General features: G+C 43.8%; 1 long non-coding RNA gene across 1 annotated transcript in view; it reads left to right on the top strand.

Annotated features, from left to right (window-relative positions):
* The window catches only part of LOC149442476 (uncharacterized), a 118,010-nt gene extending 106,153 nt beyond the window's left edge, over positions 1 to 11,857 (top strand). The window contains exon 3 of the long non-coding RNA XR_016307162.1: positions 11,833 to 11,857. This is a non-coding gene — a long non-coding RNA (uncharacterized LOC149442476). The remainder of the gene's footprint in view (positions 1 to 11,832) is intronic.
* The last annotated feature ends 2,612 nt before the right edge of the window (positions 11,858 to 14,469 follow it).

Below are 14,469 nucleotides of genomic sequence, written 5' to 3'. Positions count from 1 at the left end.
AGTCCCATTGATGTCAATCGGGATGCAGCAGCTGCACAAACACAGTTGCTGCTCCCAATTTGATATCTATGCAGGTTTAGGTGCAGGTCCCTGAGCACACGTTGTCTGCATTTGGGGCCACACAACTGCAATTGCATTAATATCTAATTGGGAGCAGTGGCTTTGTCCATGCAGCCGCTGCATCCCAATTGACATCAATGGGACTTTCTGCACAGAACACCTGTTCGGGTAAACACAGTCCTCGCACAGGCATACGTTATAGTACACCCCATGTGAATGAGGCCTAACAGCTCCCTTATTGGTATTTCAACTTTGTATTTAGCTGTTTTCCTGAAGTGCAGCTTTAATACGGCTGCACTGAATAATGCCAGTATATGTGCCACTTTTATATTACATCTTAACTTCTTCCTGCTGGCATAACACATATGTGTCTGCTTGGTAGGTGGGCCAACTGTACAAACAAATGCATCAGCCAGCTCCACTGTTCTGTGAGCATGCCCGCTGCTGGCTCTCAGCTCCATTGACCAAGCTTTCACCTACAGCTCCCAGTCACTGTTTACAATCGGGGGCCAGTGGGCAAGTCTCTCAGTCATGTGTGTGCTACAACAGCCTATCAGAGGGCTCAAACCTACCTCTGCTGGTAAGGGGCACCCAGGGACGGACTGACCATTTGGAAACTCGGCACTGCCCAAGGGCCCGGGGTCAGTACGGGGCCCCATGAGGTGCCCCTGGTACCTTTTTCATAGGCTTTTTTGAGTTTGGGCAAGGACATGGGCCCCATGAGACCCTATTGCCTGGGGGCCCCATGAGTTGTCAGTCCGCCCCTGGGGGCACCTGTAGATAAAAACAAAATACTGTAGATGCTGACCTTTAATATAAGAGCTCATGTACATGGGGCATTTGGAAAACTCTTCTGACTGCTGGAAACTGACTGCTAGAAAACGTAGGTTAAAAAACGGCAGTTTAGCTGCGTTTGCATACCGCGTTTATGCACGTTTGAGTTTAGAAGCATTTTTAAAAGATAACCTCAGGAGACCTTCCCAAATGCCCAGAATGCACTGAAAAATAGTAAAAAATTAACTATTTCAGACATTTTGAGAGAAATAGAGAGAGCAGAAGCAGAGAGAAGTATGTGTTGGGATGACCTGTCTTTTCTGGTTGTATTCATTATGGATCCCATCATGAGCATAATGCAGCACGTTCTACTATTTTTTCCTTCACACGAAACCTGGAACTGACTGCGCTGGTGTACTAGGTCCATTTGAATACATGGAAAACACTTTGCATGCATTTTTGATGAAGAAAAAAGGCTCTAGACAGCATCTGGATATGGACCTCTCAAAAAACGAATCTAAACGCAAATGCTTGTACACGCGGTTAACTGCGTTTACAAGCATTTGACATTTGAAACGCCGGTAAAATCTACTCCTGAACACAATTTTGGTGCATTCAAAAAAACGACTGTAAACTCAACTGCCTGTAAACGACATAGTGCACATAAACACATAGGAAAACATTAGGGAGATTTCAGGGCTGCTGAAAAAAATGCTCAACAGCTCTTGAATGTCAGTTTAGCAGCTGCAGTGTACATGAGCCCTAAGGACAATATCCTGTCGGCTTCGGATCCAGGCACCGGCATCTTAGGTAAGGAAAAAAGACAGTGAAGCCTTCCAGCGAGCTGCGCTGTGCTTTGTAAATGGTCCTGCAGTCTTCTGGGACCTGCGATGTGTCCTAGAAGGGTGCAGGGGGAAGGAGGAGGGGCCGGACCTCAGCGATCTGACCTAGAAGTGAGAGCAGGTAATTATCAAAACCAGGTAACCGCTCCCCCCCAAAAAGTGCCAAATGTGGCAGTTGAGGGTGGAGGATGCAAACAAGTGTAACTTCCCCTCTTGGGTGAAGTTCTGCTTTAAATAATGGCCTTGCTATAGGTGTAGGCCATTTATGTACCTCCCAAAGGTTGGCCAAACAACTCCCAGATATGGCATCATCCTATCCTGCCTTGTTGTTAGGACATTGCTAAGACACTCCCAGCTGATTCAAACTCCCTGGCATGCACTTTCTCTCCCCCGTTGCAGTAGCTCTGAGCTTAGCGATGCAGTGATGGAGGAGACCATGGACCACACATGTGTTTGAGAGCTCACTCCATTGATGGTGGGGTGAACCGTAATGGCTGGGAGTGTCTTAGCGATGCCCAACAAGGAGACAGGACGAGGGATATCACCTCTGGGAGCTTTTGAGTCAGGCTTTGGGAAATATATAAGTGAAATAAAAACACAGATGGGATCCCCTGCAGATTAAATTAGTATATAAGTAATGTACCGACTCACCCAACTTGTGGGGGGGGGGTGTCCTCAGGGCCACAACATGCAGTAACAATAGAAACCCATGAGTAGAGAACTCACTGGAAAAGAAGTCCTCAAGAGTTCTCTTGAGGACTTCTTTTCCAGTGAGTTCTCTACTCATGGGTTTCTATTGTTATGAGATATATAAGTGGCCAGCACCTACAACAAGAGGATTATCCAACATTAGTCAAATCTGCAGTTTATTTTTATCTTCAGGTGCCCCTTAAATGTGAACTAATCCTTTAAGAACAACAAACCAGTATTCATTATTCATTAAGTCAGGCAAGATGCAAGGACAAGTACAAGATGAATTGTGATTAGCAGATATGGGTTGCTGTACCTAAGAATAATGAGTATTTCTCCTTTCTCCTTGTTTTTTTCTGCTACCAAGCTTCCACTGTTCTCTATATCACATAAGAAAAAAAAAGTATATTCATTTAATTTGTTCATGTTTTGAATTGGGTTTTCCAAATAAAACATTCCTTCCAGTGTTCTGCAGATGCAGTAATCTGTTGGGTTTATCTGGGGTGAATAAGAATCACTCCCTCTTTCATTCATGCGGTACAGTGATAGTATTAATCAGAGGATGTTGCCTTGAGCAAACTTGGCTGAAACCTCCCACATTAGGAAGCGTTCACTGACTCAATACTGGTCTCACAACTCGGAGTCAGGAAGGTCAGGATCGCCAATCAGGAAGCGGATTTCCTGCATCCGAAACAAGTGCTCAAAGATATTTCCAGAAAAACATTGCACTAGAAAATGATTACCATGTCTAATATGTGGCCCTTTGTGGTATTTACAACATTTTAACTTAGCAAGAGTGTGAAAAACCCACTGAGCATTGTACCCTGAGTTTGTATTGAAACAAATGTAATTAATACAGTATATATACTATGTTGCCTAAAGAACTGGGACAGCCCCCCAATTCATGTGATTCAGGTGTTCCAATCACCTCCATGGCCACAGGTGTATAAAATCAAGCCCCTAGGCATGCAGACTGCTTCTACAAACATTTGTGAAAGAATGGGTCGTTCAGGAGCTCAGTGAAGTCAAGCGTGGTGCAGAGATAGGTTGCCACCTGTACAATAAGTCCATCCGTGAAATTTCCTTGCTGCTAAATATTCCACGGTCAACTGTTAGTGGTACTATAACAAAGTGGAAGCAACTGGGAGCAACAGCAACTCAGCCACAAAGTGGTAGGCCACGTAAAATGACAGATCGGGGTCAGTGCATGCTGAAGCGCACAGTGCGCAGAAGTCGCCAATTGTCTGCAGCGTCAATAGCTACAGACCTCCAAACTTCATGCAGCCTTCAGATTATCACAACAACAGTACATAGAGAGCTTCATGGAATGGGACTTATTGCACAGGTGGCAACCTATCACAGTAGCACTCTCAAATTTGCGGAGCTCCTGAGAGCGACCCATTATTTCACAAATGTTTGTAGAAGCAGTCTGCATGCCTAGGTGCTTGATTTTATACACCTGTGTCCATGGAGGTGATTGGAACACCTGAATCCAATGATTTGGAGGAATGTCCCAATACGTTTTGCAATATAGTGTGTATGTGTATATAGATATATATATTTACACACACACACATCTGTTGTTCTAAGTCTCTTGTCTTTCCTCTTCCTGTTCATGGAAGCTTATGCAGGCCATACATGGGTCGAATTCCAAACGATTTTTCGATCAAAAATCAAAAACATAGTTCATTCTGTAATCTGATGGTGCCACCAATGATTTAGAAAATCGGTTGTATTTCACTCATTTTCCAGCATGCCCGATAAACAAAATGGGGAGGAACCATGAAAATCGGCCGATGCCATTGCCCCACTAACAGAACGAAAATTGGCCCATTATTCTTAGGTCCAATTTTCAAACAAAAAATCGTTCGAAAATTGATCAATGTATGGCTGGCCTTAGTATACATTCACACTTGCATCCTGAGTTTGGTTTAATTAAACACAGTAGACACTATCTGGGAAGTATAAACGAACTTTATGCTTTCCAGATAAAGCTCTCCAATGGTTTGGTCCTGTGCACATGGGCCATCTAGGTGTGGCGCATCCCTCCTGGTGTTGTTGTCCATGAGGGACAGGTGCAGCATCCAGCCCTGCTACAGGAAACCTGTCAAATTCTATGGCGGGCTGCTCTTTGATGGTGCTGAACACTGTACTGAGTGGTATTGTGAATTCAAGAAGGTACTGTGTACTGAACCTTCATTCCTGAACATACAGGGCCCTAAATGCTGGTACCACTTGGAACAGTGTTCAGCCTTGTCTGACAATTTTTTAGACTTTGACAGGCTACAGACAGCAGGGCTGGACTACAACACCATGAGGGACATACGACACGTACACAGCCCCATGCGCAAGAGACCTTAAATGTACTTGTGTTTACATGCATTTGCTGCATTCAAGGAGTCCAATCTGCCCCTGGATGCACAGAATTCTGTTTTCTCAAAACACAATGTACTCAAATCCAGGTAAAAGCACAGTGTGAATTATACAATTTAAAATCACTACAAGCATTGACAAGCATTTATAAATGTTCTATAAATGCTGTATGAGATTGCCGATGTGAATGGTCTTAGACTGATGTTACATGAGCAAACCTGGCATTACCGATAGCATGCCAGCAACAGGATCACTAGCAATAGCAACAATGGAAGCTGCCCAGATGAAATTAAAAGTAGCAAAAGTACACGGAGGCAAGGCAATAGAAACATTCCCTTGGACATTCTCCAGCTAGTCCGCACAAAAAAGCTTAAGGGTCCTTTCACACGGGCGTTCTGTTTTTTCCATCAGTTCAGTCACGTTTAAAAAAAAAAAAAAACGGATCAGTTTCCAGTCATTTTTCATCCATTTATATCCGTATTTCATCTGTTTTTGTCCTCTCTCATCCATTACATCCATTTAGATCTGTTTTTTGTCTGTTTTGGGTTTTTTTACGGAAGAAAAATAGGGGTTTCTTCCGTTCCAAAAAGCGGTTGTTAACGGATACAGACATTAATGGATGTAAACAGATGATCATCCGTTTACATCTGCTAGTCCATAGAAATACATGGGTGTCTGTTTTTCATCCATAAATGGACAGATGAAAAACAGAGATACGGAACGCCCGTGTGAAAGAGGCCTAAAGCTTAAGCACCACAGCACCCCATCCTTCTTCTTTTGTCCAAAACATAGCTGGGGGAGGTTCCATAGTCTTCAGCACTAACTAAAGCCAGCCATAGACGGATCCAAATTAGGCTGGTTCAGCAGGAACCAGACAAATGTCTCTTCATCTGTGGGAAGGCTGGTTGTACTAAAGTTGACTGTTGATCAATATAAAGCTATCTGTCTAAAAAGAATTATATAGAATTCTTTTTTGTCTAGTGTTCTATGACTGAGTGAACTTATCCTTTAAAGTGTTACTAAACCCACAACAGTAAAATCAGTCTGTATATATAATAAACCATGCTTGTTATACTCACTGTGGAACCTAAGGGGTTAATCCTCTGCATTGTGTAAAAAGGCTGTTTGATCCTTACTTCTCTGATCCTCCCCTTCTTCCAGTGTCGTCCTCTTATCTCCTGATAAGACATATGGTGTGGAATCACTCTGCACATGCTCAGTTTGGTGTTTATTGCTAGAGAGGTTTTTTTTTTCTTGGGAGACTGCATATGATCAGCACAGGGCCAGTCAGCACTGTTCAGACCAAGGTCAGGGGTTCTGCATCCTTCTAGAGCAGAATGAAAACTCCTCCTACAAACTTTAACTTGCTCTGTTGCACACTGATAGAAGTCACAAGACTGCTATAACTGCTGATAAGAAAAGGTATTTATCAGTTTATAATTACTAAACTAATTGCACTTCCATGTCTTATGTACTGTGGGAGACCAGATATAGTGAATGCAGGGTCCTGGGTTTAGTAACACTTTAACCTGAAAATGGCCTGGTAATGAAGGGGTATATGCAAGTGTAATGACCCTGCACTAAGTAGCTGTGTCTCAATCTAAACTTAGTGCTGTAACCAGCCTGAGCTGCAATGCACCTTTTCTGGCTTCTGTAGGTTTTCCCAAAGGCTGGTGGGTTGAATGATTCAATCTGTTGCTGAAAGAAGGTTTCAGTAATCAGTGTAGGAAGGATTATCACTTGTTCATGCATATGTATCTGACTCAGCCAATTCCAAATGGTGTTGTATGGTATGGTCTGGGAAGATGATAAATGTTTGGAATCACCTCTCTCTTCTCTGGGGCTTCTGCCTGTGAAGAATTGCTTTCAGGGCCAGGCTTTAGCATAAACATATGCAGAGGGCCCTGGATACCAAGAAACTTGTATGTAGGGGGGTACCCAACTTCTTTTCATGTGGCTGACACACTTGGGCCTCACCTATATACAGGGTCTTCAGGGCATCAAGTGTACTCCACAAACACCTACTCAGTGCACAGTAGGGTTGCCCCCTCATCCCATATTAGTTACACAGGTTCTGCGGCTGATTAAGGTGGTAATCAAACTCATTTAATGCCTTATCTGCATTAAATTAGCCTCAGAAACTGTGTAATTAATATGTGTTCAGTTTTAAAGGGATGAGGTGGCAACCCTAGTGCACGGATGCAGGTCCTAGACCTCCTAGTCAAACCCAGCTAGTCATGCACATTAACCCTTCTTATAAAGGCCTACTTTTCCGTGGTCCAGGTAGAAGCTCCAGAAATCCAACCAACCACCTATGGCCTATGAGACACGGTGGTCTAAGCCACTTGATGCATGATACGTGAAGGGGTTTTCCCTTTCCCCCATTCAGGGGACTACCTTTTTCTCCATCACCAATAACCTCAGAGCCAACCCAGTTTGCACCAGTAAATAACACAACTCTTCCCAGGCATTGGCTGTACTAACTTTTAATGGTGTTAAACTTGTCCATATAATAGCAATAAAGATAGCTCAAACAGTTACATTACTGACTTTGCTGAAAAGAAGGAGGGCATTGTGGTACTCACTGACATACTAGACATCCTTTTTCTTAGATTTCTTATTGAGGCCAAAGTGTTGCAATCCTTCCCAGCCCCTCCCTCAAAGTGAAGAGCACTGTCTTGCTTACTCCTAATGCAGGTGGTCAGGCAGATGGCTTCTGTGTTCTTCACCTATTGTGGCCTCCCTTCCCATAAGGCAAGCAGGCCTGCCAGGTACTCAGTTGCCCCAGGACTTATACACATGGCTATAATCCCTGGCTGCCATGCCGGGGCAGGCACGAACTGAGCACAGTTAACATGTACTTGCGGTTGGCAGACTGACAGAGTGGTTCAATGATAGTCCAGGTACAAGGCAGGCAAGGTTCAGAATAGTCAGGGTCAAATCCATAGTCAAAAGGCAGGCAGAGTTTGGAAAATAGTCAATATCTGATCCGAGGTCATCAACAAGAGAATCCAGCTAGCACAGGAACAGGGCAGACAAGCAGGAAGATTGGAGCATGTGGTACAAACACAATATCATAAGCATGAGACTGCAGACTTGGCTGGCTTAAAACAAGTTTGGTCTCCACCCAGACACTGGCCACACCAATCACTTTGTAGGTGGACAGCCAGACAGGGAGAATGTATCACAACCAAAGCCAGAATGCTGGAATGAGACCAGCAGCTGTGATGGAGCAGGAGCGCTACACACTCCTGACAAGCACATGAAACTCTCTCTATTGTCCTTTTTACTCTGTTGCTCTAGGCCAGGGGTCTGCAACCTTTAAGACATAAAGAGCCACTTGGACCCGTTTCCGAGAGGGAAAAAAAAGACTGGGAGCCGCAAAACCATTGCAACATTTAAAACAAATCCGACACTGCATATATTGCAAAAAGCGCTCTGGTCATGAAGGGGGTTTAAGGGCCCAGTAAGCAAAGGGTTAATCAGGGCCACAGTGTATCATCATAATCACAATCATAGCCTTAGGTCAGTGGTGGGCAACCTTTTTTTTCAACTGAGCCAAATCTCGCCAAAACCACGATTAAAATTTATTTTGAGAGCCACATTTTTAAAACTGAAAATACATCCCCCATATAGTAATTCATCCCCCATAGTAATTCATCCCCCCTATAGTAATTCATCCCCCCTATAGTAATTCATCCCCCCTATAGTAATTCATTCCCATATTGTGTCAATTCACTTACCTGTACTCCGCGCGTTCCTCTCGCCGTGTTCCCGCGCAGTTCTGGTCTTCAGGGCGGACTGTGAGAGGAGAGGAGTTCGTCACGCTGCCCCGCCTACATCCTGACAGCCAATGTTTGCCACGCTCCGCGGGCCGGATTATAAGGTCCGCCGGGCCGTAGTTTGCCCATTGCTAGGCTAGCTGCAGAGTCCTGACTTTTGGGGCGGCCGCCCGAAAGGAGGGAGGGCAGCGGGCGCCCGGCACACAGAAGAGCTGCATTAACCTCCCTGGCGGTATGATTCCTTCCGATTTTTTGTGCTGAAAGCGGTACCATTTTTTCGCATGGAAATAGTTTTTTATTGTAGGCTGTAATTTTTAGGAAAATTTCCCCACAAATCATTATCACTCAATTCTGCAAGTGGTTCTGATTTACTATCGCTGTTCTCTAGCCGGTCTAAAACCGCTTTTGACCTAAAGGGACGCTTTTTAGACGCCAGAAGTTTCCAGGCAGAAAGAACAGACAAAATGCAGGCAGGGCACAGGACAAAGCACTAGGGACAATATGTATGTGAAATGGGATGAAACAGCAATGTTTTACTATTGAAAATTGAAAAAAAAAAAAAAGACATTTTTTTTAATTTTTTAAATTTCCCGCCGCCGGCGGCGCCCGTACGTCCCGACATCACGGGGACCGGAACACAGAAGCCGGATGCCGGCATCGGCCGGAGGAGATGGCCGGGGACGCTGCAGGGGACACATCGCGGGAACGAAGGACAAGGTAAGTGCTGCAGGGACCCCCAGAGCAGCGCCGCATGGTAAGCCCGAGTGTAGCTCGTGGTATAGAAATTCTACCACGAGCTACACTCGGGAAAACCACCAGGGAGGTTAAAAGAGCCGCGGCTTGCCGACCACTGAGCTACGGCAACCCTATTGCCTGTCACCTGGTGGGCAGTGTGCTCCGGAGCCGCAGCAAAGGTGAAAAAGAGCCGCGGGTTGCCGACACCCGCTCTAGGCGGACTCACCTATCCATGCTCCTCTCACATATTTAAAGGCAGGTGTGACATAACAACCCCACCTATAAGGAGGTAACACCTCTCTACTGCCTACAGACTTACTGGGGTGCATGCCAGAAGGGAGTTGGGCTGAACAGAAATACTCTTGCTTGGAGAGGGTTACAGAGAGATCTTTGCCCGGGGTACTTTTGGGCTACTTACAGAAGAACATATGTCAGATTCAGGAGCAAGGAAACACCATGACTGCTTTCAAGGGGACATGGATTTATCTGGTTGTCCTGTGATCATTAGCTTCTATTTCTGGAGGTCACTTTCATAGGTCCTATTGCTGATTCAGTTATTTGTACTTATAAGTACCTAAGTTAAAAGTCCTGCAACAGTACAGAGACCCTATAGACTGGAGCATCATTATTGTCAGAAATACAGTATAATTTCTAGAAATGTTGGCATTTTACTTCTGTCCTTGTCAGAGACGTTCCCCCTTAGCTCCTGCCCAAGTGATGGATGTCAGACAGAACAAAAGAAGAAAAATTTCCTCTATATGGATACAGATGGTGTATAAATACTACTGAAAAATTGCATCAAGGACATGGGTGTTTTTTAAAACCTAACAGTCTATGACTATGCATTATTTGAGCACTCATAAGTTGTTATTATCATACATTGTCATATCCTTTGTTACTTTGTATTAAAAATAAACACATCCCTCAATTATATTATTAAAACTGAACATACTGTATATATACAGCATGTACACATATACTATGTCTATAACAATGCCAGGAATGTTGGTTGTAATATACAATTTATTTATATAGGTTAAACCTTTTTCCAAAAAGGTTTTAAAAAAAACTTACTGTAACTGCTTAAAGCGGAGTTCCACTCACTCTGTAAAAAAATAAAAGTCAGCAGCTACAAAAACTATATAACTGGATAAGTGGAAGCAACTGGGAACAACAGCAAGTCAGCCATGAAGTGGTAGGCCACATATAATGACAAAGCGGGGTCAGCACATGCTGAAGCGCACAGTGCGCAGAAGTCGCCAACTGTCTGCAGAGTCAATAGCTAAAGACCTCCAAGCTTCATGTGGCCTTCAGATTAGCACAACAACAGTGCGTAGAGAGCTTCATGGAATGGGTTTCTATGGCCGAGCAGCTGCATCCAAGCCTTACATCACCAAGTGCAATGCAAAGCGTCGGATGCCGTGGTGTAAAGCACGCTGCTACTGGATTCTAGATCAGTGGAGACGTGTTCTCTGGAGTGATGAATCATGCTTCTCTGTCTGGCAATACGATGGACATGTCTGGATTTGGTAGTTGCCAGGAGAACGGTAGTTGCCTGACTGCATTGTGCCAAGTGTAAAGCTTGGAGGAGGGGGGATTATGGTGTGGAGTTGTTTTTCAGGGGTTGGACTTGGCCCCTTAGTTCCAGTGAAGGGAACTCTTAAGGCGTCAGCATACCAAGACATTTTGGACAATTTTGTAGGAACAGTTTAGGAATGGCTCCTTCTTGTTCCAATATGACTGAGCACCAGTGCACGAAGCAAGGTCCATAAAGACATGGATGAGTGAGTTTGGGGTGGAGGAACTTGACTGGCCTGCAGAGTCCTGACCTCAACCCGATAGAACACCTATCGGATGATACTGCGAGCCAGGCCTTCTCGTCCGACATCAGTGCCTGACCTCACAAATGCGCTTCTGGAAGAATGGTCAAACATTCCCATAGACACACTCCTAAACCTTGTGGACAGCCTTCCCAGAAGAGTTGAAGCTGTTATAGCTGCAAAGGGTGGGCCAACTCAATATTGAACCCTATGGACTAAGACTGGGATGCCATTAAAGTTCATGTGCGTGGAAAGGCAGGCGTCCCAATACTTTTGGCAATATACTGTATATACTAGCAGGACCAGTAGGTAAAAAATATGTTACAAAGAAACAAAGGGACAAAGGAAAAAAAAATGCTGTGCTAGTACTAGTGACAGATTGCATCAGATATACAGTATAATTGTTGCTTTTGCCTACAGTTGCCCTTTAATTGTATTAGAGAAAGTGTTGTTATCCTCCTGGGCTCTGCAATGTGATGAGGCTGCATAAATCTCAGGACTAAATGGATAAAAATACAAATCCTTTGGTAGATAAACAGCCATAATTTATGTTTCTCATCTATGTATTTAGCTATTGGCCTGGAGTTTAGCATTAAACATAAAAGGTATTTTCACACAGCAAAACTAATTGCACATTTCAAAAAATTGAAAAACACAATTCTAATTCTTGATCTCGCAACTCTGATGAATACTAAAGAAAAACAAGAATGATTAGTCTCTTGGATGATTTGAAATGTCTATAATTCTGTTTTACAGGTTTACATTCAGGGGACCTGCTAGAACATAGCAATGCTTTCTTCAGACATAAACTTCAAGATTGCTATTACCAATTATAAACAAAGTTCTACAATACTCACCACAATAGGTAAAATAATTCTATATCTTCTTTATTTTTGTGCAAACAATAGATGGGGCTACCTTTGCCACTATTAGGCTGCATTTGACCCTTATTTCCAGTTGATGCTACCATGGACCTTATAAATAAATATGACCTAAAATACAGAAAGGTGCAGGACCTGTGAGATTACCTAAAGATGAACCCTGGGGAAAGTGAAACTCCTTCCTTGAATTAGGGCTGTCCCTGTACTGCAAGGGTTAAATGCTTGTTTACATCCAGGGGATGAGAAAAGCAAGTTTAATCACCTGATCCTCTAATCCTGCAGGCTCCTCCATGCTGTAAGACCAGTCCCTGCAGCCTCTTCTCCACTATACACTGGTGACTGGATGCCCGTGATGTCATCATGACTGATGCAGGATCCATAGCACTGCAGTAGACATGGGAACAGGCCATTGCCAGAACATAGGGAAGTGGTGTCTGCTCTTCTCATCCTCTAGACTGAAACGAGCACTTAAAGCGGAGCTCCACCTAAAAGGGGAAGTTCAGCTTTAAGGATTGGCACCTTTGGGGGGTGGGGGGGGGTAGTGGGTACCTGAATTTGACAGGTACCCACTCCCACTTCCAGTCCGATTGCCTAGGAGACCGGAAGCGGAAGGTGTCCTCCCTCCCTGTAGTCTTTTGGGACACGTGATAGGTCCCAGAAGACTACAGGGCCATTCATGAAGCGCAGCGCTACTCGCGCATGCGCAGTGGGTGCCCGGCTGTGAAGCCGCAAGCTGTCACAGCCGGGTGCACACACTGAAGATGCCGGCCTGCTGGAATACAGGATGGCCAGTGAAACGGGCTGCAGGGGACACATCGCAGGATCGTGGGACAGGTAAGTGGCTGTTTTTTAAAAGTCAGCAGCTACAGTTTTTGTAGCTGCTCACTTTTATTTTTTGACAGGGTGAGTGGAACTCCACTTTAACCCTTGTAGTGTGGTGGGGGTAGCCCAACTGCAAAAAAGGATTTTTACTTTTCCTGAAGCTGAGTTTTAAAATTTAATGAGAACAGAAAAATATAAAATGAAAATATAGGTCAACAAGGTATTTACATATATTTGCAAGGAAAACAGCAACAAATAATTATATTGTACCTAGAATAAATGACTACACTTTGTTTGACATTATATTTTATGAAAATAAATAAGAGGTACAGCATGCATTTGCAATGATGTATACATTTATATAGCTCAGCTATGAGGAAAGATTAGAGGAACTGAATTTATTCTCTCTTGAGAAGAGGAGATTAAGGGGGGATATGATCAACATGTATAAATACATCAGTGGTTCATATAGTGAACTCGGTGTAGAGTTATTCACCCTGAGGTCATCACAGAGGACAAGGGGGCACGCTTTACGCCTGGAGGAAAAGAAATTTAATCTCCAAAAAAAGGAAAGGTTTCTTCACAGTGAGAGCTGTGAAAATGTGCAATAGACTCCCTCAAGAGTTGGTTCTGGCCAGCTCAGTGGATTGCTTTAAAAAAGGCCTGGATTCTTTCTTGGATACACAGAATATAACTGGATACTAACATTTATAGGAAAAGTTGATCCAGGGAATATCCAATTGCCTCTCGGGGTATCAGGAAGGAATTGTTTTCCCTGCAGGAGCAAATTGGATCGTGCTTTACTGGTTTTCTTTGCCTTCCTCTGGTACAACTGTGAGTATAGGATTATAACTTTTTTTTTTTTAATGGTTGAACTGGATGGACTTTTGTAGTTTTTCAGCCAGACTAACTATGTAATTTATGATGTTAGTTATGAAAGGAGAATGTTATTCCAGGCTTGTATCACCGATTTAGGTAATTCTTTAAAGAAGACTTCCAGGTTTGGATACTTTTACATAGTTACATTGCTCCAACTTGGACCAATATAACTATGTATATACCATACCTATGGAATTCCTTTAGAAACTGGAAATCACTGTAGTAGATACCCCTAATACAGTCATCTCCACTTCCAGGTCCCATGCTGAGCAGCTGCCCTTCTGCCTTGTAAACACAGGAGGTCGGCTGGTGGTCACAGGCACCATTCAGTGAAAGCTTTGCATTTTCTCAATGAATGCAAAGCATTCTCTGATTGGATGAAATTGAGAGAGTGTAACATCACCTCCCCGCCTCTCCACCGCATTTAATCAGAAAATGATTTGCATTTGCATGCCCACTGACTGACCTCCAGTGTTCAGAATGCAGCAGGGAAACCACTCAGCATGGGACCCATAAGCTATTGGACATCAATATAGTAGGGTGTCTATTACAGTGATTTCCAGCTTCTAGGGGGATCCCACAGGTATGCCATATGCAAAGTTACATTGGTCCAAGCTTATAAAAATATCCATGCCTAGAATTCATCTTAAGGCCCCTTTCAAAAGATTGGTCCAATTGGAGAATCTGATTGGACCCTCCATTCACCTCAATAGAGAAGTGGTGTAAACGGACTTGTGTCCGTTCACACCCATCTACCTCCAATCCAATATGCTACAAAAAAGGGAAGGGGAACCATTCCCCTCCAACCAGG

This window comes from Staurois parvus, unplaced genomic scaffold (genome assembly GCF_062004578.1).
Source record: "Staurois parvus isolate SC_StPar_1 unplaced genomic scaffold, SC_StPar_1.0 ptg000885l, whole genome shotgun sequence".
NCBI classification, from domain to species: Eukaryota; Metazoa; Chordata; class Amphibia; order Anura; family Ranidae; genus Staurois; species Staurois parvus.
Note: the sequence above shows the minus strand (reverse complement) of the source record. Positions and strands in the feature narration are given on the sequence as shown.